The 22173-nt window shown below is 34.4% G+C and overlaps 1 long non-coding RNA gene across 1 annotated transcript; it reads right to left on the bottom strand.

Annotated features, from left to right (window-relative positions):
• Positions 1 to 20581: 20581 nt before the first annotated feature.
• LOC306661472 lies at positions 20582 to 21714 on the bottom strand. Its single transcript, XR_013763881.1, has 3 exons — positions 21691 to 21714; positions 21215 to 21441; positions 20582 to 20853 (listed from the first exon to the last, which is right to left on the bottom strand). It is a non-coding gene; the product is annotated as an uncharacterized lncRNA (long non-coding RNA).
• Between the last annotated feature and the right edge of the window lie 459 nt (positions 21715 to 22173).

Genomic DNA, 22173 nt, shown 5'->3' with positions numbered 1-22173 from the left:
AGATAGGCTCTGGGATACATAATCACTGGTCAGACTCTAGGGATACAATCATACACACAACATGACTCCTGCTGTCAAGGAGTTGACAGTCCAGTGGGGAATGCAGATGAGATAAAAGCATTCATGTTATGGGATCACCCAGGCAGAGCCTCACCCAGAGACAAATAGTTAACACTCAAGACTCACACCGCTGAGAAAGTACATTTCCCGCTTGGTTTGGATATGTGGTGTCCTGAACTGCAAGGCAATATCTTATTCTTGAGTAATGCCACAGGATAGTTCATGGTTCAGCATACCTTCCTTAAGGACTGCATGTGTGGGCCCAAATAGCACTAACATCATGTGGTCTGAGATAGTCTGTGCTTATTTTTTCTTCTGTTAAAGAGGGATGTTAATAATCATGGTGCATCAGAGGAAGGCAAGTTCAGGAGGCACTTGGATAACACCAGCCACATAAGTACTCAAAAGTACCTCTGACACCTTTTTCTTTGCAGTTAGCACTATACCTGGCAAGAGTTGACACTCAGGCAATGTTTTGAATCAAGACCAAGGTCATGGCAACTTTGAATGTATTTTAGCCAACCCTGAAAATAAACTCAAGATTTAGTTTTCATGAATATTTATCTGTGGCTAATTGTCTTTTAACTTCTTGGCATGGTAGATCCCTGCTGTTCATTATAGTGGAAGAGATCAAAAGAAGTAGAATCAAATATGGGAAACAACTGAGATGAGATCCATCTGAATTTTGTAGTTTCATTAGAATAGCAACTGACAGAACACTCTAAGAAATTAGTTACAAGATTAATTCTCCAACCTCCTTATACTAATACCTTCTCTGAGAAAGAACCAGAAAACAAGTAAATAAGCAGCAGTGTGATGACAATCTAGAAGCTTCCAAGCAAACCAGGAGGTAATAATAATAATAATAGCAAAAATGAATAAATATTTTTTAAAAAATATTTTCTTTTCTATATGAACCCAAACTCTAATTTCATGTCTGAATCTCATAAAACTAATTATAATGGATTCATTAGCATGATTGCAGGGTATAGTACAGATATTCAGATAGAATTTTATTCTATTATATTTTCATTCCAGAGCACCATATCATTAAAGTGAAATATTAGTGATATTTTTATTACAATTGTCAAAAATTATGGACAGAATTCCAAAAACATAAAAGCTTGGAATACTTTTAGAAACCTACATTTTTAAAACATATTATTCAAAGACATTCAATTTTTTAAGAAAATAATGCATAATGACTCTCATTTATCACGAGTATTTATTATTCCAAAATTTTATAAATGCTTGGCTGAACTAAAGAGCAGCAGTAAAAGAACTTACATGAAAGATTAATTAGAATAAAATATTTCCCTTTAGAACAATTCTAAAGGAGCTCAATATGTTGGTGTTCATTTTAATTAGAATGTTCACTTTTGAAAAAGCAATACTTTCAAGACTGTATCTACCCTGAGAAAAAGAATACTTTCAAATCACAGTTCTTTGGGGGATATTAAAGTAGTGTGTTTGGCTCTCAAAATGATTATGTGTAACCTAAACCACGAAAATGTGTCTTGTTTTAAATTCCCGTGGACAAAATTAGTATGAATCCTGAACCACTATTTCCTGTGGAAAATACTAGCCCAGTACTGGGAGTAAATTTTCCCAAAAAACGTTACTGGTACTACAGAAGTTTTGATGATAGCACTGCTAAATAAGAAAGAGATTTTTAGTTTTGCTTATTATTATTTTTGCCATTATGAAGTTGAATAAACCCTTATCAATTTAAATTTTTAGTAAAATTTATTTCAGAATTTACTTCAATAAGAACAGATTATGGCAAAAGATTTTTTTCTCATTTTTGTTTTTCCCTTTTTTACTTTCTAAGACCATAGCTAACAAATTGAAACATCAGGTAGATTCAGTAGGTATATCTAAATAATTGACAGTTTCTCTTTGAGAGAAAAGATGTGACTGGAACCTGAAAGGAAAATATATATACTTGTCAAAAAAGCCAAATTTTTTTCACTTAAATATCCAGAGTCCTTTTATATAAAAATACAAAATGCCAGGATATGTTTTGATTTTGTAAGGAGAAGAAATAAGGTATTTGAAGTACCACGATTTTTTCTAATTTAATCCCACATTTTCAAAGGATACGTCTGGAGACTTTGCTCAAGATTGCATTTTTTACTTTGTTTTCAAACATGGTTCTAGTCAACTTGATTATCACATTATGTGGGCTATGGATAATCCACATGGTGATTAGTGACAACTTTTCTTTTGTCCAGGGGAGTAGAAAATAGAAAAACTATTAAAAAAAAAAAAAAAAAAAAAAAAAAGAAATCCCAAATAAGCAAATAATAAAAGAGCAAAAGAAATTTGGGCTAATAGATGACCAAAGTACTTCAAAATTTCTTAATTCATGGAAACAGGAATCTGACTTTGAATAGTATAATATGTTATCAGAGTACTGTCCAAAAAAAAAAAAAAAAAAACTCACTTATCTCAGATAAATAGTGCATGAAATGATATACTGATACAGCTCCTTTCTCGCTTGATCTTAACAAAATACTTCTCAAAATGTAATCTGAATTCAGTTAAGAGAGCTGGAAAACAGATTCTGGAAGAAATTTGAAACTTGGAAGAATGGATTGCAAGAAATTAACTCCCTATTTTATGATATTTAGCATGAAAATGACAATAGAAAATCTGCAGTTTTTCCATGCTGAACATTCAGAGAATACAGTACAGAGAAAAGTTGTTTAAATCTTGGAAATAAGAAAATTCTACAATGCAGAGTTCTGGAGAGGTTGAGTTTCAAATTTTGTATACAAATTTGCCCAATTATTGGATTGATGCATACACAGGACAGATTCAAAACATTCCAGGTAAAGATTTTTTTTAAAGTGATCTGAGGTCTTAACTGTCACCTACCAAAGAAGAGTTTGTAGTTGAGTGCTCAAAAATTAATCGCCCGCAATCACAAGATCCTCAGTACTCAGTACTCAGTACTCTGTGGAGGAATATATGACAAAATCCTGAATCTTAGCTGCCCAAAGAGTTCAGGAGTCCCAGTCCGGGTGAGGGCTTCAGTTTTCCCAATGTCTCCTATACTGCCTCCAGCACCCTGGTCAGGAATCTGACTGAGGTTGCTCAGTGTGGAACTCTGCCCCCAAGACTGGTTGAGACCCTTGCATACGGATAAGAATGACTTCAGGAACCTCGGTGTCAGGCACCTTTGCTGTTTGCAAAGAAGCAAAAATGAGATTGGGAAAACAGAAAATAGAACCTTGTACGATGACATAAATTCTAATAACCAAGAGATAAAGACATTGTTGAAATACTTCCTAAACCATCAGAATCCACAGGTTTCCTTTTCTTCCTTTTCACCACCTGATCTACAGAAGGAAAAACAGTTGGCAACTGGAAAAGAAGAAAATGGTGCAGATAATATTGAAAATGCTTCCTGAAAGCAAAAAATAACAATGTGAACTGTTGATGGAGGGCAAAAGAATAATCAAGATGAGTTTCTCTGAGAGTCATCCACAGAAGTGTGTTGATCATTTATCAGGAGCTGAAGATCAAGAGAAAAAAATATAGTAAATGGAGAAGTAGAAGCCTACCATTAAAATGAAAAATTCTGTTATGAATGAATCAGTTGTAATGTAGAATCTACAAATGTGCACAGCAGCAGAACTACTTGGAAGTGACATCAGAGAAAGTGCAAAAATGCTTGAAGGCAGTAAAATTGACTAAACACGAGTTGACAAAAAAAAAAGGAAAAACACAAAAATAATGAGATGGACATATCAGAAAACCTATATGATGGTTCTTCTGCTGGTGACAACAATAATGATGAATCAATTCAAAAAAGAAACTGGTAATCATCAACTTCCCGTCAAGGGGAATGAATAACATGATGGATCACCCATAGGCCCTTTGATCCCACATCAAGTAATAAAGACAAGTTTCCATCACTCTGTAGAGGACCAGCAAGCATAGCTCTGGATCATGGGACAATCCCATTAGTACTTCATTGTGGCTGGGCTTGCATGGCATTCATCTTATCTGATGGTATGAAAGGAGGACAGGTCCTACAGGATCTGAAAACAGAGATGGTAGAGAAAGACATCATTATGGTCTTCACAGGAAAGCTCCAGGCCATTAAGAAAATGTATGGATCAAGTTATATCTCTCTCAGTTTCATCCTACAAGTGTACATTTACTATTTGGGGATATGGGGAATTTCATTGTGGACATCACAGGAGAATCAGGAAAGGTGTGCCTTTATTCCAGAAAAGTAAGATCATGTCATGTATGAAGCGGACCACATGCCGTACTCTTTCCATGGAAGTCTCTCATTTTCACACCACAAGGGGAAAAATCTCTGTCTTGAAGCACTTTCTCAAGATAGCGCTTCCTAATACCCTGAAGACATTTATTTCAGTAATTTTTGCTTCCATGTTTTCATTGCTCACTTGTTGTTTCACTATGTGGCAAAATTAGAACCTGCCTACCAAATTCTTCCTCAGAGTTTATGCCAGATGATATTACTATGATAACCATGTCTGTCTCCAGTTATTTCATCTACACTGTTATGTATGCAGTAGTCCATGTCCTTCTAAAAATTCTTTTTAATCTATTAGAAAAAAAAAAATTCTCCAGGAGATGCAGGCCAGTCTATGCTTTCTCCTTGGCAGGTGAGCAATCTTAGAAGTAGAACATGCATTGAGTACCTGGAGGCATCTGCAGATATTTTTTTTTTAAGTATAACATCATGGCTATGTCTTCATCCCAAGATCTGCAGTATCAGACAAAATGGAAAGTGGATTTTTTTTTAATTGTAAACAAATGGGGTACAACTCGTTTCTCTGGTTCTACATGAAGTAGAAGCGTACCATTTGTGTAATCATACATTTACATAGGGCAATGATGTTTGATTTATTCTGTTATTTTTCCCTAATCCCCCACCCCTCCCACCCCTCTTTTCCCTCTATACAGTCCCTCCCCCCTCCATTCTTGCCTCCCTCCCATCCCCCATTATGTATCATCATCCACTTATCAGTGAGATCATTTGCCCTTTGGTTTTTTGAGATTGGCTTATCTCACTTATAATGATATTCTCCAATTTCATCCATTTGCCTGCAAATGCCATAATTTTATTATTCTTTATGGCTGAGTAATATTCCATTGTGTATATATATATATATACCACAGTTTCTTTATCCATTCATCAATAGAAGGGCATCTCGGTTGGTTCCACAATCTGGCTATTGTGAATTGAGCAGCTATGAACATTGATGTGGCTGCATCACTGTAGTATGCTGATTTTAAGTCCTTTGGGTATAGGCCTAGGAGTGGGATAGCTGGGTCAAATGGTGATTCCATTCCAAGTTTTCTAAGGAATCTTCATACTGCTTTCCAGAGTGGCTGCACTAATTTGCAACCCCACCAGCAGTGTATGAGTATACCATTTTCCCCACATCCTCACCAACACCTATTGTTGCTTGTATTCTTGATAATCACCATTCTAATTGGGGTCAGATGGAATCTTAGAGTAGTTTTGATTTGCATTTCTCTTATTACTAGAGATGTTGAACATTTTTTTCATATGTCTGTTGATTGCTTTTAGATCTTCTTCTGTGAAGTATCTGTTCATTTCCTTAGCCCATTTGTTGATTGGGTTATTTGCATTAGGCAGACCAAAGAAATTAAAGGGATATGAATAGGAAAAGAAGAACTCAAACTATCCCTATTTGCTGATGACATGATTATATATTTAGAGGAACTGGGAAATTCCATCAGAAAACTTTTAGAACTCATAAGTGAATTCAGTAAAGTAGCAGGATATAAGACTAATGCTCAAAAATCTAATGCATTTTTATACATAAGTGATGAATCCTCAGAAAGAGACAATAGTCTCGAAAAAAATAAAATACTTGGGAATCAATCTCACAAAAGAGGTGAAAGATCTCTATAATGAGAACTACAGAACACTAAAGAAAGAAATTAAAGAAAACCTTAGAAGATGGAAAGATCTCCCATGTTCTTGAATAGGCAGAATTAATATTGTCAAAATGGCCATACTACCTAAAATGCTATGCAGATTCAATATATTTCCAATTAAAATCCCAAAGACTTACCTCACAGAAATAGAGCAAGCAATCATGAAATTCACCTGGAAGAATAAGAAACCCAGAATAGCTAAAGAAATCCTTAGCAGGAAGAGTGAAGCAGGGGGTATCGCAATACCAGAACTTCAACTATACTACAAAGCAATAGTAACAAAAATGACATGGTATTGGTACCAAAATAGACAGGTAGATCAATGGTACAGAATAGAGGACATGGACACAAACCCAAATAAATACAATTTTCTCATACTAGACAAAGGTTCCAAAAACATGCAATGGAGAAAAGATAGCCTCTTCAACAAATGGTGCTGGGAAAACTGGAAATCCATATGCAGCAGAATGACACTAAACCACTATCTCTCACCCTGCACAAAACTCAACTCAAAATGGATCAAGAACCTTGGAATCGGACCAGAGACCCTGCATCTTACAGAAGAAAAAGTAGGTCCAAATCTTCAACATGTCGGCTTAGGATCAGAATTTCTTAACAGGACTCCCATAGCACAAGAAATAAAAGCAAGAATCAATAACTGGGATAGATTCAAACTAAAAAGCTTTCTCTCAGTGAAGGAAATTATCAGTAATGTGAAGAGAGAGGCTACAGAATGAGAGAAAATCTTTGCCACACATACTTTAGAAAGTGGGTTCTTTTGCTCTGTGTATAGGTACAGTTAATTGTTATCTACATCCAGAAAAATCTGCTACTGGGAGTTTATTGAAAATTATTTAAATGGAGATTATATGTAAATATATTTTCTGATACAGGATGAGATGCTGTAAAACATCTAACAAAACTCATGGTAAAACAGAGGGGCATAACACTTGATAAATCTACGCTTTTCCCAAAATGTTTCCAACATAAGAAAATATGGACATAATGACGGCAGCTATTTCATATATAATGCAGTATGCTTTGTGACCCAAGCCCTCTGTGAAATACTTTTTGTCAAAATGAAGTGAATTCTACATAGTATTCTAATATGACTCTGGATAATAAATTGTTTTGTGAATGACCATTCTTACAAAACCTACACAATCATGGGGATAAGGACTGGGGTACTGTTTATTAATATTGACCCTGATGATTTAGAAAAGTTTAGTATATTCCCCATGGGTTATATATGTCTGGATCTTTATCTTGGCTTATCTCAATTCATATCCCAAGTATATCATATATTTAGTAATTCCTCATGCAAAAGAGACAAATACAGTAACCAAATTTGTTGAATAAATCAAGTAATTTTAAAATATCCTGAGTCTCTGAAGTATAGCATATGAAATGTTTCTGCTATAAACCAAAATTATTTGGCATGTAAATCTCTGGGGAAATGCAATTCATTCTCAAGAGAAAAAATATTCAAGACTACCCTAAAATAATAGAAATTTTGAAAATTAGAAGATAAAATATTTTAAAATGTTTTTATAAGAAATAAGATAGTCTCCAGGAGATAAATAAATACATTGGTAATGATGAAACATCTGCAGAGGAATGTAACCTCTTAAAGTAGAAATTTTAGAATTTAAAAACAAAATAGCTAAAAGAAATATTAACTTGAATGAAATTAATAGCAGAAAGAAAATAACAAAGAAAATGAATATAAAGGTAGAGCAATAGGAAATATTGAACTTGAAGAATACAGAATACAGACAGAAACATTTAAATTAAATAACAGAAATTTACTGCTTTCTGGGACAATTACAGGAAGTGTAATATGTATAGAATTTGTATTTCAGAAGAAGAAAAAGAATATGCATAATAAATATTTTCCAAATCTCAGGCAAAACAAACTTACAGATTAAGAAATTCAGAAAATCACATGCAGGGAAACATACAGGGAAAAAAATTATCATGCTTAGTCATAGAATTATCAAGTTGCTAAAAAATAAAGATAATGACAACATTTGAATATAACTGAAGGGAATTAACACTGTACCTGTAAAGAAGCAACTAGTTGAAAAACTGCTGACTTTTAATCAAAAACTGTACAGTCCAGTAAACCAATAGTTTGCAGGTACTAAAAGAAAATAAATGGCAACCTGAAAGTACACACCGAGTGAAAATATTATTGAAGACTGATAGTAAGGACATTTTTACATGAAACAAAGCAAGAAAATTTGTCATCTGAGAAAGTGAGAAAATTTGTCACTTTAAATGCTAAAGGAAGATCTTTAAGCTGAAAGGAAATAGAAATGGAAATTTGAATTATCAGAAAGAAACACAGAACATCAGAAGTGTTAAATGTCTCAAAGATATTAAAGAATATTTTCCCTAAACTTCTTTAAACTACATGGGCCATTTAAAACAGAGTAATAAAATTATTTTATAACTTTATAATTTATGTAGAACAATTCTATCTTAAACACAAAGGGAGAAAATGAACTTATAAGGCTGCAAGTTGTCTTCATTATACCTGAAGTGTTATAATATTAACTCTAAGAATATGAAAATTTAGAACATAAATTGCAAACTTCAGAACAGCCACTAAAACAAGAAAAATGCAAATAGTTGTAGCTAAATAAGATATTAAATAGGAATTCTGGAAACAAAACAAAACAAAAAAATATCAAATAATCCCAGAGAGAACAGCAAGGAAGGAACAGATAGACTTAAAACAGAAGAGATATAGAAACATGAAACAAACCAATAGACATAAACCAAACCATAAGAATAACTGCATTAAATGATTATGAGATAAACACTCCAACTAAAAGTTGGAACTTTTTGGAATATATTTTAAAAAGAAATAAATAAATGTTGCCAATAAGAAATGTACTTTAAATAAAAAAAAAATAGGTTGAAAGTAATTGCAAATAAGCTTAAGATGTCTGCTTTAACCAAAATAGTATCAGATCATAGTTTCAAGATTAACAATATTACCAGAGAAAAAGAAGACCATAGTGTAATGATACAATATTCAGTTCAAGAAGATAATAATCATGAATATATAAGTACCTAGTAAGAGAGCTAAACTTTACAAAGATAAAATTGAAAAAAATTAAAGGAGAAATAAACAATTCAATCATAGTAGTAGATTTTAACAACCCTCTCTACACAGTTGATAAAATAACAACAAGAAACATCAATAAACATCAGATGCAGGACCTGAAAGAAGCTGTGAACCAGCTTGACCTTGTTGGCATTTATATAGCACTATATCCTGGAATCTCAAGACACACCTCTCAGCTGCACAAAGTACATTCATTCACTAAGATAGAAACATATGCTATATCATGAAGCAAGTCTCAATGAAGATGAAATGATTGAATTTGTAGAGAATGTGTTTGACCATGATGAAATTAAATACTAAACCACCTAGAATAACAACTAGTTTGAAATATAAAAAGATACTTCTATATAATCCATTAGTCAAAGAGATGATCAGAAGAAAACTATAAAATATTTTGAACTTAAGCATAAAAACATAATTTATCAAAAATTGAGGGATTTGGTTATAATAGTGATTAGGGGAAAAATTATAGATAGAAGTTCTATTAGTAAGAAAGATCGGTCCAAAAACAATAACCTAAGTTTCCACTTTACACTAGAACAAATAGCAAATCCAAAATTTGATCATTTGAAAAGATAAACAGATTTATATAATCTTTGCTAAGAGATAGTTACAAATATTAAAACTAAAATAGGTAGCTAAGGATATCATTCAGTGGTAGAGTACTTGCCTAATATGCATGAGACCCTGCATTCAATACCCAGGACCAAAAATATTAAGAACATAAAGGGAAAGGAAAAGGAAGAAAGGAAGGAAAGAGAGAGAAAAGGAAAAGGAACGGAAAGGAAAGAGAGAGAGAGAGACAGAGGGGGGGAAGGGAGGGAGGAAGGGAGGAAGGAAGGAAGGAAGGAAGGAAGGAAGGAAGGAAGGAAGGAAGGAAGGAAGGAAGGAAGGAAGGAGGGAGGGAGGGAGGGAGGGAGGGAGGGAGGGAGGGAGGGAGGGAGGGAGGGAGGGAAGGAAGGAAAGATCTGAATGTCTCTTCCACCATTAAGTAAATTAATCAATTATAAGAAAATTCTAAAAAGAAAGCTCCAGCCTTAGCTTTTTCCTATGTTGAATTCTATCAAACATTTAAGAAAGAAATGTAACCAATTTTATACAATCACTACACCATAAAATAGAGAAAACCAAAACATTATTAAAAAATTCTAAAGCAATATCCTTCATAAATAGATGCAAAGATACTTAGCAAAATAGTGAATTGAATTGAGCAACATAAAAAAAGGATAATACATCAAGACCAAGTAGAATTTATTCCAAAAATGCAAAGTTGATTTAGCATTCATTAATTTAATTTAGCATATTAAATGTACTAGAAGCAGGGGAAAATATGATTTTCTCAAAAATAAAGAAGAGACATTTGAAAAATGTAAACTACATTCATGATAAAATCTCTTGGCAAACAAGGCATGAAAAGGGACTTCTTCAAACTGAGTTTTAAAATAACATGAAATCTCATACTTCCTGAGGTTAGTAGTAAGACAAAGATTCCTGCCCTCATCATTTACATTTGACCTTGGACTAGAGACCCTAGCTGTTGCAACACAGCAATAAAATTAAACAAAAGTTATAACATTAGATATCTATTAAATGCCACCATGTAAAATTTTGCATATAGTGCACCTTCTTTCATTTAAGGCTTCTATGATCTCAACATTTTGAGATTGGGTTGATACCGATCTGTGTATCAGTAATTTGTTCCTTTTTATTGCTGAGCTGTATTTCATTAAGTAAAAACCTACAATTTTGCATCTTATTGAGAGACATATTTTTTCATTCCAATTTTTGAATGTGAAAATGTGAATTTTACCTCAAGAAAACTAGTCTATCCTGAAAGTAACAATGCATATGCTGAAGTGCTTGAAGGAAGTATACTGATGTCCACAGTTTATTTTGACATGAACCAAATATAAGAAGATATTAATAGTTGGGTGAACAGAGGAATATATGGGTGAGTATATGCTGAAGCTCAAACTAAAAAATGTTGGTGATATAATCTACATGGAGTGCATCAGAGAGGGTATTGAATTCTTATAGAATTCTTTCAACATTGCTGTATAATTGAACTTTTTTAGTATTATGTTTTCTTGGAAAACAAGACACAAAATTGAACAAAACGTTATTTAAATATTTCACATAGAATAGAAAGAAAAATTAATTTTGACACATATCCATTTTCATCTTCAAAAACTCAACAATGTAGAATAATTTAATTTTCTTTACTGGTAGGTAAATAAAGTTATTCTTATCAAGATAGAATCTTTTCAAGAAAATTTTTATTTTCTTTCCTTCCCCTCAATAAAACATCTTAAATAACTTTTGTTTTCAAAACTGCTTTAAGAGTGGTATAATTAATGTGCTTTGCTGTCCTACAATGTACATTAAAACATTATTGTCCTGTTTTTTAATGCCTAGAAATTGTAACTCTTTTCCTTTTCTTAATATTTATATTTGTTATTTCTGCCTACTCTTTCATTTTTGTTTTGTCTTGCTTGAGTTTTAACAATTTTATTAATTTTTTCAAAGAACCAAATATTGCTTTTTATATTCTTTATTGTACACATGCTTCTTATTTCATCGATTAGTATTTAAGCTTCTTTTTATTTTGTTTTTGAGGGTTATTATTCTGTTCTTTCCCTGACTTTTGAGATGGACACTTGGTTTTTTATTTTGTTTTTATCTTTTTTTTAATATCTGCATTACAGTCTATTATTTTTCCTCCAAAATATATCCCTTGTGTTTTAATGTCATATTTTCAATTCCCTCAGTTCAAAATATTTCACTCTGATCTTTTTTTTTCTTTGCCCAGTGGGTTATTTAAAAGTGTAGTGCTTGATTTCCAAATCTTTGACTGTGGTCAAAGCACATATTCGGTTTTATTTTAGAATTTCAGAAGTTGAGACATTTTATTGCCAGCATTTCTTTTTAACCATGGATATTTTGTGTAACAAAATCTAAAGTTAAACACTGCTTAATTCCCCACAGAATACGTTATCACTGATCAACTGCCTGTATATTTTCATAATTTTTTTTCATTAATTCAGTTTTATTTTTTACTCCACAAACTAGAGATTATTCATGTTTATATAGCAATATTTTCTGAAGTTCTATCGCTATCGAACCTTATTTGTTCTTATTTGTTCAACATTTATCCTTGCATTTCTGATCTCAATTCTGAACTTTGGGTTTTTGTTTTCTTATTCCTAAAACCTTGTTCTTTATAATTCCTTTAATGCAAGTGCCATATTTAATTTCGTTAAAATTATAAACTTTTAAGTTTATCAAAAGACATCCCTGAGTAAAAACTCAAACAACAGAGAAGTTGAGAAAACAAATTTGCAATGCATGTAACCAAGAGTAAAATAATATCCAGAAAGTTTTTTAAAAAAGAGGAAAAATCTACAAGTCTGGAAGTCAGGGACCTTCCCAAAAGCCACAATGACACTTCCCAAAAGAGGATGTCCGAATGCGCAGTACCCAGGAAAAGCTGCTGGAGCTCATTTGGCATTATAGTAATAAAAGTGAAAATCATAAAGGAATGCTGTTAAACTCCACAAAATTAGTGAAATGTTTAAAGTAACAATTCCAATATTTGAAAGTGATTTAGATAATTTAGAACAGTCCCACAATTGTGATTTCTGTAATTTTTGTTATATGGATTTTATTATAATTGGATATTTTAAAAATGCATGATAAAATTTCAACATAACTATTAAAATATATACACATATATATGTAAGTACACACAGACGTGTGTGCATGTATTCACATATGTGGTGTGTGTATGTGTGTGTGTGTGTGTTCTGACCTAGTAGTGAGAGAAATGTAATGACATAAAGAGAATGAAACAACCAAATGTGTTTGGAGAGGAGGAAATAAATTCAGATCTGTATTTCACTCTGAATACTAAGATAAGTTCCAAATAGATTAGAGATCCTATAATTTTCCAAAAGAGAAAACATACAAGATCTTGAAGAAAAAGATGAACAATTTATGTTGCAATCTGTGATTAGAGAAAATCCTCCTATCTATAACCCAACTCAAAAGAAGATTAATAAAAATATTTACATTGCTTTTATTACCACTGGGGGAAAATATCACCAACAAAGCAAAAACAAAACAGTTAACTGGTTAAAAATTATCTGAAACTTCTGTCATAGACAAAAGATTAATGATACATATAAAAAGTCCTAAAAATAAAGAAGAAATAATTAAATAATCTGATATAAGCCTAAGAAAAAGATATGGGCAGGAAATTCAAAGAGGAACGAATTCTCAAACATACAAAAGGGTGATCAATTCATAGCAGGAAAATATAAATTAAATTACTTCTAAGTTTTCTTTTGTCACCATCAGATTGGCAAAAATTCAGCTTTAATAGCATCTCTGTTGGTTGTGAGAAAACAGTCACAGCCTTATATTTCTTCTAAAAATATAAAATGAAACAAACTCCGTGCAGGAAAATTTGAGAATATTTAGTTTACATAGTTGGTAATATTTGATTATGCAATTTGATCTAATAATTCCTGTTTCTAAATAATAACTCAAATTGTCCTTGGAAAAGAATAACTTTTTATACATCATTTTTAATTATGGCATTATATATAATAAGAAATATTGGAAATAATTCAAATACCCATCAATAAAGAACAATAAAATAGTATTCAATACAGCTATAAAAAGTGTTGAGGACATATTTTATTCCCTGAGAGGACATGATTATGGTATATTATTCAGTGGAAAAAATGCAGTCAGATGCATACATTAACTCTATAAACAAGGGATTATAGAGTTTCTTTATTCCATAAAGAAAGTGGATGAGAAAGAGATGCGTGTGTGTGCGTGTGTGTATGCGCACGCGTGCTCATATTTGCCAAAGTATTTTCTACTAGGAAAAACCAAATCTAAAACAGTTAATTCTAAGGTCAAGGAGAATAGGAGTTAGAATGAAGAAGACTTCTCTTCATAGACCTTGTATATATTTTCATTCTAGATCATAAAAGTATTAGCACATTCAAAAAAATGTAAAAGAAAAAGAGAAAGGTGAAGACTACCATAGAAAACAAACAGAAATAAATGGAATTTTAATTGTATATCAAGTTGATGTCAAAATCACATGGAAAATAATTATTTTGTGCAATTTGGGATCACAGTATTTTTTTATTGAAAATTCTTAATAGAATAAATTCTATGGATAAATGGAGCTATACAGACACCTTACACTTCACTAGTCTTGATACAGTTGTAAATTTATTAGGATAAAGTTGTAAGTAATTTTACTAATGTTAAAAATAAGGATATTTCCAGTTAAGATTTTTAGTGTAATTTTCACATTCATGAAAATTAATAATTATATATAAAATATAGATGAATCTTAGGTATATAATAGCAAATGAATAAAAACACAAGTCCCAAAAGATACATGCAAAAATGCCTTTTTTTTAATAACTTAAAACAATAAAAGTCAAGCAAAATGAAGAAGGCGGACAGAGATGACCTCCTGTGATCTTAACCTCCTAATATTTTGACCTTATGCTTTTGTGCTTAATGTAGGCCAGACCTACTGACCTACTTCTAGTGAATACAATGTCACAAACTAATGGGATTTTGCCACTGTGGTTAGGTTATATTAAGAATGGCTTCTGTCTTGGGTGCTATTATAGTTTGTATTTAAAATGTCCCCCAAAATGTTCATAGGTTGAAGTCTTGGTTCCCAGCAGGATAGGAGGAGTTGACTACTGGGAGGTGTGGAAACTTCAGGAGGGGAGTCTGTTTGGCATAAGTAACTCACTGAGGGTATGTCCTTGAAGTGTATTATGGGATTCTGGCCTCTTGCTCTCTGCTTTCCAGCCACCATGAGCGGTGCAGTTCTACTCCCTGAATGGCAGCAAAGGCTCCCTGCCATGATATTCTGTCTCACCAAAGGCCCCAAGACCTAGGACCAAATGACCGTGGACAGAAACCTCTAAAACTGTGAGTTTTAATAAATCTTTCCTCCTGTAAGTTGACTTTCTTAGGTATTTCTTCACAGCAAAAAAGAGCTGACCTTGTCTCACTTGCTTTTGGAGGTTGAACTTCAAATACTATAAATATAGTATCTGGAGAAAAAAAAATCAAAAGTTATTGTTACAGATTGAATGTTTGGGTTCCCCCAAATTCATCTGTTTAAGATTTAGCCCCCATGCAATAATATTTAGAGATGGGACTTGGGGAAGTAATCAAAATTAGATAAGGTCACAAAGGACAAAGGTGTAGGCCCCTGTGGAATCAGGGCTGTTAGAAGAGACACCAGAAAGTTCTCTCTCTCTCTCCACCAACATGAGCACATGATGAGATGAAGGTCACCAAAAGCCAAGAGAAGAGATCAGGATGAAACCTACCTTACCAGTATCTTGACCTTGGACTTGCAAGCTCCACAGCTATGAGAAATAAATTTCTGTTGTTGCAGCCATTCATTCTGGGTATTTTGCTATGGTGACCCAAACAGATTAAGATAGCTATTCTTAACTCGCACATTATAGATGAAGACACTGATTTTCAGAGCTGAATTTGCTCAAGGCCACATCTTCTCTGTCGTCACTAGGATTCCAGCTCAGCTTGTTTGTCATCAAAGGCTGAAAGTCTGCACAGGACCCATGTCAGAACTAATATTCAGATTCAATAGTCAAAAAGCATGACATTTCTACCTTACCCTTTACTGAATATACTTCCTTAGGTATGGAATGATGAGACATCACTTTATGAAACTGCAGAACAAACATGTGGGGGGCGGGGCTCCTGATTTGAACTGGATATTAAAGGTACTGGAATTTTTCTGACTCTTTCAACCAAGGCCATCTTCATGGGCATGCAACCAATGCAGTCCCACAGGCCCTAGAACTCAAAGGGGTCACTATAATTGGTACGTAATACTCTGTGGTCACCACCTTGAAATTCTCAACAATAATTTTCCTTTGAATTGGTGTTTTGTAAGTAAAAACCAATGGGATAATGGAACATGCATGAGGAGTTTAGAGCCGTGACTCACACAAGGTCTTGCCTTCTGCCCAATCCCTCTATCCATAATAGGAACCCTTCTAGATCCACCAGGTATTCTAGCCACACTGCTAAGGGCAACTTCTTCAGAGCAAACAATGGTCTTGGAGGAGATTAAGATTAGATTTTATTCCCCAGGTAACAAATTATGATTCATTCAAAATGTGTGTGTCATGCAAGAATCTCTGTGCTCTAGGGAATGTGACATAGCAGGTCAAAAAATAAATATATAATCAATCAAGAAAGAGACCATGAAAGAAGGAAAAAGTTCTGCTTTTTAAACAGAGGACCTTACATTTTTGTTTTACACATAAGATTCTGAGTCTTTGATAAAGATTCCTAGTACTAAAGGAGACTAGATACTGTCACAGAGAAGATAGTCAATTCTAATATAACAGACTGCATTCTAACTTCTGTTTTGAGAACGTTTTGCCTGTATACATGAATTTCAGCTTTATCATATGATCTTACAACATCTCAATGGGCAACCAGAAGGGCAACTTGCCAAATCAAGAACATTCTATTCAATTAGTGCTAGTTGCCAAATGCTTCACATTCTTTGCCACTTTCAGGCCAGGATAGCGTACCTTCTGGCCTCCTAATACTTGGGTCAGAGTATTGGACTTACGGTCAGTAAGTAGAAAGTGGAAATAAAGTGCCACTTCAGGATAAGTATTTATGTGTCATTGCAAAAGCTCTCTTTTCTCTGTCATGGCAACCAGCATCATATAAGACTGCAGCAAACTGTGCAATTACCAAAAATCATTGCTCCTCTTTTGCAGTCCCTCCTTAAATATTCATTCTAATTAAAAGGATGATAAGTCCTCTCTAATGACATCAAATTTGAGCTTATCATTGGCTTTTGCCAATGAAACATTAGTAGACATGACTTATGCCTTTGAGAAGTGACTTTAAGAATAATCTTTGTTCAGCCATTCTTTCTTCCCCTTCTATGATATCGGGATGTCCCAGTTCTCTCACATACCTTCAAAATGCTAAAACAAATTTCCCACAGCGGTTACATTTTCCTTTTGGAGGGGGACATACAATGTGGAAACTCACTGATCCAAATTCATAACTACAATCCATAGGAAATTCTTAGCTGCTCTTTTCATCTGCCCAACCCATAAACCAGCACTCTACTAAGCTAACCTTCCTCTCCACTTATACCAAATGCCCAGTCTTAGCTTTTTTATACAAGCTTTCAACTAAGTGATGTGGAGAAAAGATATGTGCATGCTGTATTAATATGATCATTTTATTTATTTATTTATTTATTTATTTATTTATTTATTTTATTAATTTTTAAAATTTTTTACAAACTGCATTTTGATTCATTGTACACAAATGGGATATATTATTTTATTTCTATGATTGTGCATGATGTAGATTCATACCATTCGTGTAATCATACATGTATATAGGATAATGAATATGATCATTTTGATTGCAAACAACTGAGTCGACTCCTCTGGATAAGGTAAGGGTGGGTGGAAGGGACTTACTGATCTTATACCTGGACAATTCAAGATCTAACTAACTAGACTGAGTCACTGATGGACCAATAATTTCAAATAATGGACCCCTTCTTCTCTAGCTCCGCTTTCCTCATCAGCAGGCTCTCCATCTGAAGATGACTTGGCCCCTGATATCTGACCAGAAGCTTAGCAGTACTCTCAGAAAGAACTTTTTATGACAATTTCTACAACTACAGCCTGGTTTAGATGCCATAAGATCCCCAAATAATTACTGTAACCAGAAGTATGTGATACTCTTATTTACCAGGCCTGTCATCCCTTGAGCACAGAATGGCTTCAGTCCTTCCTGAAGAACATGTGCCAAGATTGGGGGCTGGTGGTTTGCCAAAGGGAAATCCTAATGTTCTTACCAGAATTAGGACATCAATGACAAGAGATATTCTCCACAAGTTCTTACCTTGTTTGAAGTACTGTCTCATCTCTGATTTCCTTATTCTGCAGTCTGTTTGAGATTGGCATTCCTTTTCTAGACAGCAATCAGAACAAAGTTGGTTTGTAGCCCATAGTTATAGAATTGGGGCATTTGAATGGAACTATTTCAAGTCTAATCTCTTCTATGATAGATTATAGAACTGAGACTCACAGAGGTTAAATGATTTGCCCAAAGTTATATAGGCAATTTCTCAGACCTGAGCATAATATACATCTTTTGACCTCCAGTCCTTAGTGGTTACCATCACATTCTGTGCAGTTAGCACAGGATAAAACATGTAACCAATGGTTAACTCAGTTGCAAAGTCACTGATTAATTTGAGGAAATGTATTGATGAAAGTTTCATAAAATTAGCGAGTAAGGATAAGACTAGACATAACAATGGATAAGACATTGTAGTTTTGAGAGACAAGGCAACAGGAACCACATAAACCATTACACAGAAAGAATAGTCGGGCCCACTCATGGCCACTGAGATGGGTATATTTGACATTCTGTGGCTTCGTATTACTTGCTTTGCAATCACAATTTTAGAAGAAAATTTTCACATGAGGACACTTGTGTCTTTCTCATACACTTGACTGTGTCAGGGCGTTAGAAAAATAATCTTAGCCTTTGGACTTTCAAAAAGTTTGAGTGGATTGCATCTAGACTTAACCTTCTATAAAGCCTATGCAAACCAGGGTGAGTGCCCCAACAGTGACTGAGGTATATTAAGATGGGACAAAGATGCTGGGGGCCCTCAGTCTGATGTACAAATACCTGTTAAAAGAAAGTGTTTGAAAAAATAATAAAGCTGACTTTCACATTATTATAGGTCAAGAATCAACACTATCAATATAAGAAAGTATCTCCCCATGAAGTAAGAGCACACATAAGGTAGCCTGCTTTGAATTCTTCCTCACATTCCTTTCATTGGAATTATAGGTGTGGCATTCAGCAATTAAGTCTAAAGGAAAAGTAGCAGGCGAAAGCAAAGTTTAAATCAAACCGCTCTCCCCTTGTTTTTTTTTTTTTAACAGTATTAAAATGTTTTGCTTTGACTGCTAGAAAACCTTATTGAGCTTTACTTTCAGTCACACACAGATACATACACACAAGAGAATTTACTGAACATATAGCATTGAGCAAAAATATAATCAGACTGATACCACATCACTCCCATCTTAGTAAACGGTGAACCCAAGCACATTATAAATCATTTGCTTCCATTCTATTTTTTAGACAAAAGATAGCCTACATCAGATTTATGCTCGCCTCATTACAGGGGAGTGAATCTCCTCCTGTCTTTGATAATTACTATTTCAAGGTTTGCCAGGTATTTTTTTTTTTTTTTTTCTGATTTAGTGTGTGCGTGTGTGTGCATGTGTGGGGGGGGCACATACACACACACAGTAAAATGCTAAGTGACAAAGCTGCTAAATAAATAATACAAAGAGAAAGAGGAAAGCATTGTAATAAGTCATAAGACTTAATACAGGTTGCTTCTCTGAAGTTAAATCATTAATGTAGCACAAGTCACATGCTTATAAATTCCTGCTGCATCACAGAAAATGGCATTCTGCTGAAGCTCCACGCAATACACACTGGCACGTTCCAGAGACAGCTGCCTGCTTGCAATTCCTTAACTGCCTGATGTTAATGCCCGAAGCCAGTCTTTGAAGGCTTCTTTCTTGCCTGTCAGCTGACCATCTCAGGGAGCAGGCAGTGTCCAGCAGCACCCTGGCAGCACAAGAGGATTTGTTGCTCCAGCAGGTGCTGTGTTCACAGTTCTCTGCTGCAGTCTGCACACATACATTGTTCTCTCTGAAAGCTTTGCTCTGGGTCTTGGATCGCTTGAAGGCTACCAGGGTTCTGATCATTACCAGACAAAATACTCAGGGAATGAACACAGCCTTCTGGAAATGCAGATAGCTGGCAGAATTAATATAGCTCTAGAGAAATGCTTTTTTTGAAGTGATGAGATACAACATCCAAAGTCTGAATATTTAGCCTACAGGGGATATTATTCCAGGTCCTTTCTTCTCTGGGACTCTCATTTTGATTCTGACGTACTAAAACACAAATATTTTTTAAAAGAAGAATATTCCCTGTCTTCTACATTTTAGGGGTTTATCAGCTGGAAGAAATTCCAAAAGACCCTTAAAGCAATCCCGAGAATACATTGGGGAAGCAAATCCAAGGTACCTATTTACCTTAAGAAGGAAAGCCTCACTTAAATTGCTAAACTTTTGGAGATTACATGAGTAACTGGCTTACCTGGACAGAGAACCTATTGTACAGCATATCTGAAGCAGAATTATGCCTACCATTTTTGTTCTTGTCTCTTTAAAATCAACATACTTAATGCAAACAAGTATTTCTTTAATATTCCCTGAAACCTATTTGTGCTATTAATCTTGTATCTTAAGTTATAAAATCACTCTCTCTCATTATTCAAACTGTAAATCTATCAAGTCATCAAGAAAAAAAAATCATCCTCCATCTCCATCTCAAAAAGTCATCGAAGTTTGTCAGTTTGACTCCCTTTGAATTCTTGCCTCTTTCTCCATCGGTCACTTTAGTACTTTACTTCAGGTCCCTCGTGTGTATTTCCTGGATTATGATACCATGCTCATGTTCCTAGAAAGTAGCATCTTCCCTACAGCCTTGCCATCCACAGCAACTCATCCTCCACACTGGTTTCAGATTGACGTTTTCTGAAACACAGAAGCAAATCTCTCATTCCCAGCTCGAAAGCCACACCACAGCATTTAGATCCCTTCACTCTCCAGCCCAGCTACCTGCACCCATCATATCCTACCTAACTGTGCATCACTAGACTGAAAATCCCACTCTTTTCTGAGTACACTACATGTCTGGAAGCCTCTCTGATTTTGCCTTGTAACAATAAGAGTCTCAAGCAGAAAAAAAAAAAATTTTTTTTTTTTTGAACAGGGAAAGCCTAATATAAAGAATTATTACCTACATGGAAGATTTAAATGACTTCAGAACTGCCTAAAAGGAGGAAAGCAAACTCAAAAGAATGTAGGAATAGCAGGTATAAGGTGAAGACATTACCTCTAGAGCTGAAAGAGAACATGCAAGGAAGAACCACCTCCTGTCACAGCTTTGTTGGAGAGGATATGGTCATGGCTCAGGGATGGCTGAGAAGTCTCTGGAGAACCTACTGGAAATTCATACTCTGGAACTTGTTCTTGGGAAGGCATCTTACCAGAAGCACTCTGCTATGACCCAGGGAGTTCCCACAGCAGCTGCTGGCTATTGGTGCTGCTGGTTGATGTGCACTGCAGAAGCCAAGAAGGGAGAAGCCACAAGAGAACATGGGCACCCAGCCACACCAGCACTAAGAAACAAAAACCTTTCCTTCTTGTAATGTTGCTCCAGCACCCACTACCAACAAAGTTTAATACCCTTCTAACTGGTCAAGGGAAATTATCAAAGGGTTTGAATCCACTGTTGCAGGAAACAAACGGCAAATAGACAATGAGGGTTAATGTGAACCTGAAAGCCAATAATCAATAACTGTTCCATACCTTTTTCTTAGCATGGAATGCCCTTCTCTTGTGATTTACTTCAAGTGTTGCCTTGCTCTATAAACCTTTGCCAGCATCTCATCCTAACTCCAAGAAAAACAATTTTTTAGAATGTTGTCCGTATCATTGTTGCAAGCAATTTTATCATGACTTATCTCTATGACACTTACACTATATATGTCTTTCTGTGATATGTTCAAGGACAGGTACCATGACTTATGCATCTAGGTGTCACAGCCCTCCACAAGACTTGATATCAAAAGAAGCAAGCATAAATAATTTCAGAATACAAGAGAATAGAGGGACACTAGAAATTGCCAGAGAATGATAATGATTTTGTAGTTGTTGATGTTACTATTATTGTTATTATTATTGAGTTAGATGAACCCACTGATCTTATGGACTACTGTCCTTTAGCAGCCAAGTTCTAGACAAGTCAGGTCATTTATAAAGTAATATATATCATGCATTCAATGGCAAAGC

The sequence above is a fragment of the Sciurus vulgaris genome (assembly GCF_902686455.1).
Source record: "Sciurus vulgaris genome assembly, chromosome: 5".
NCBI classification, from domain to species: Eukaryota; Metazoa; Chordata; class Mammalia; order Rodentia; family Sciuridae; genus Sciurus; species Sciurus vulgaris.
Note: the sequence above shows the minus strand (reverse complement) of the source record. Positions and strands in the feature narration are given on the sequence as shown.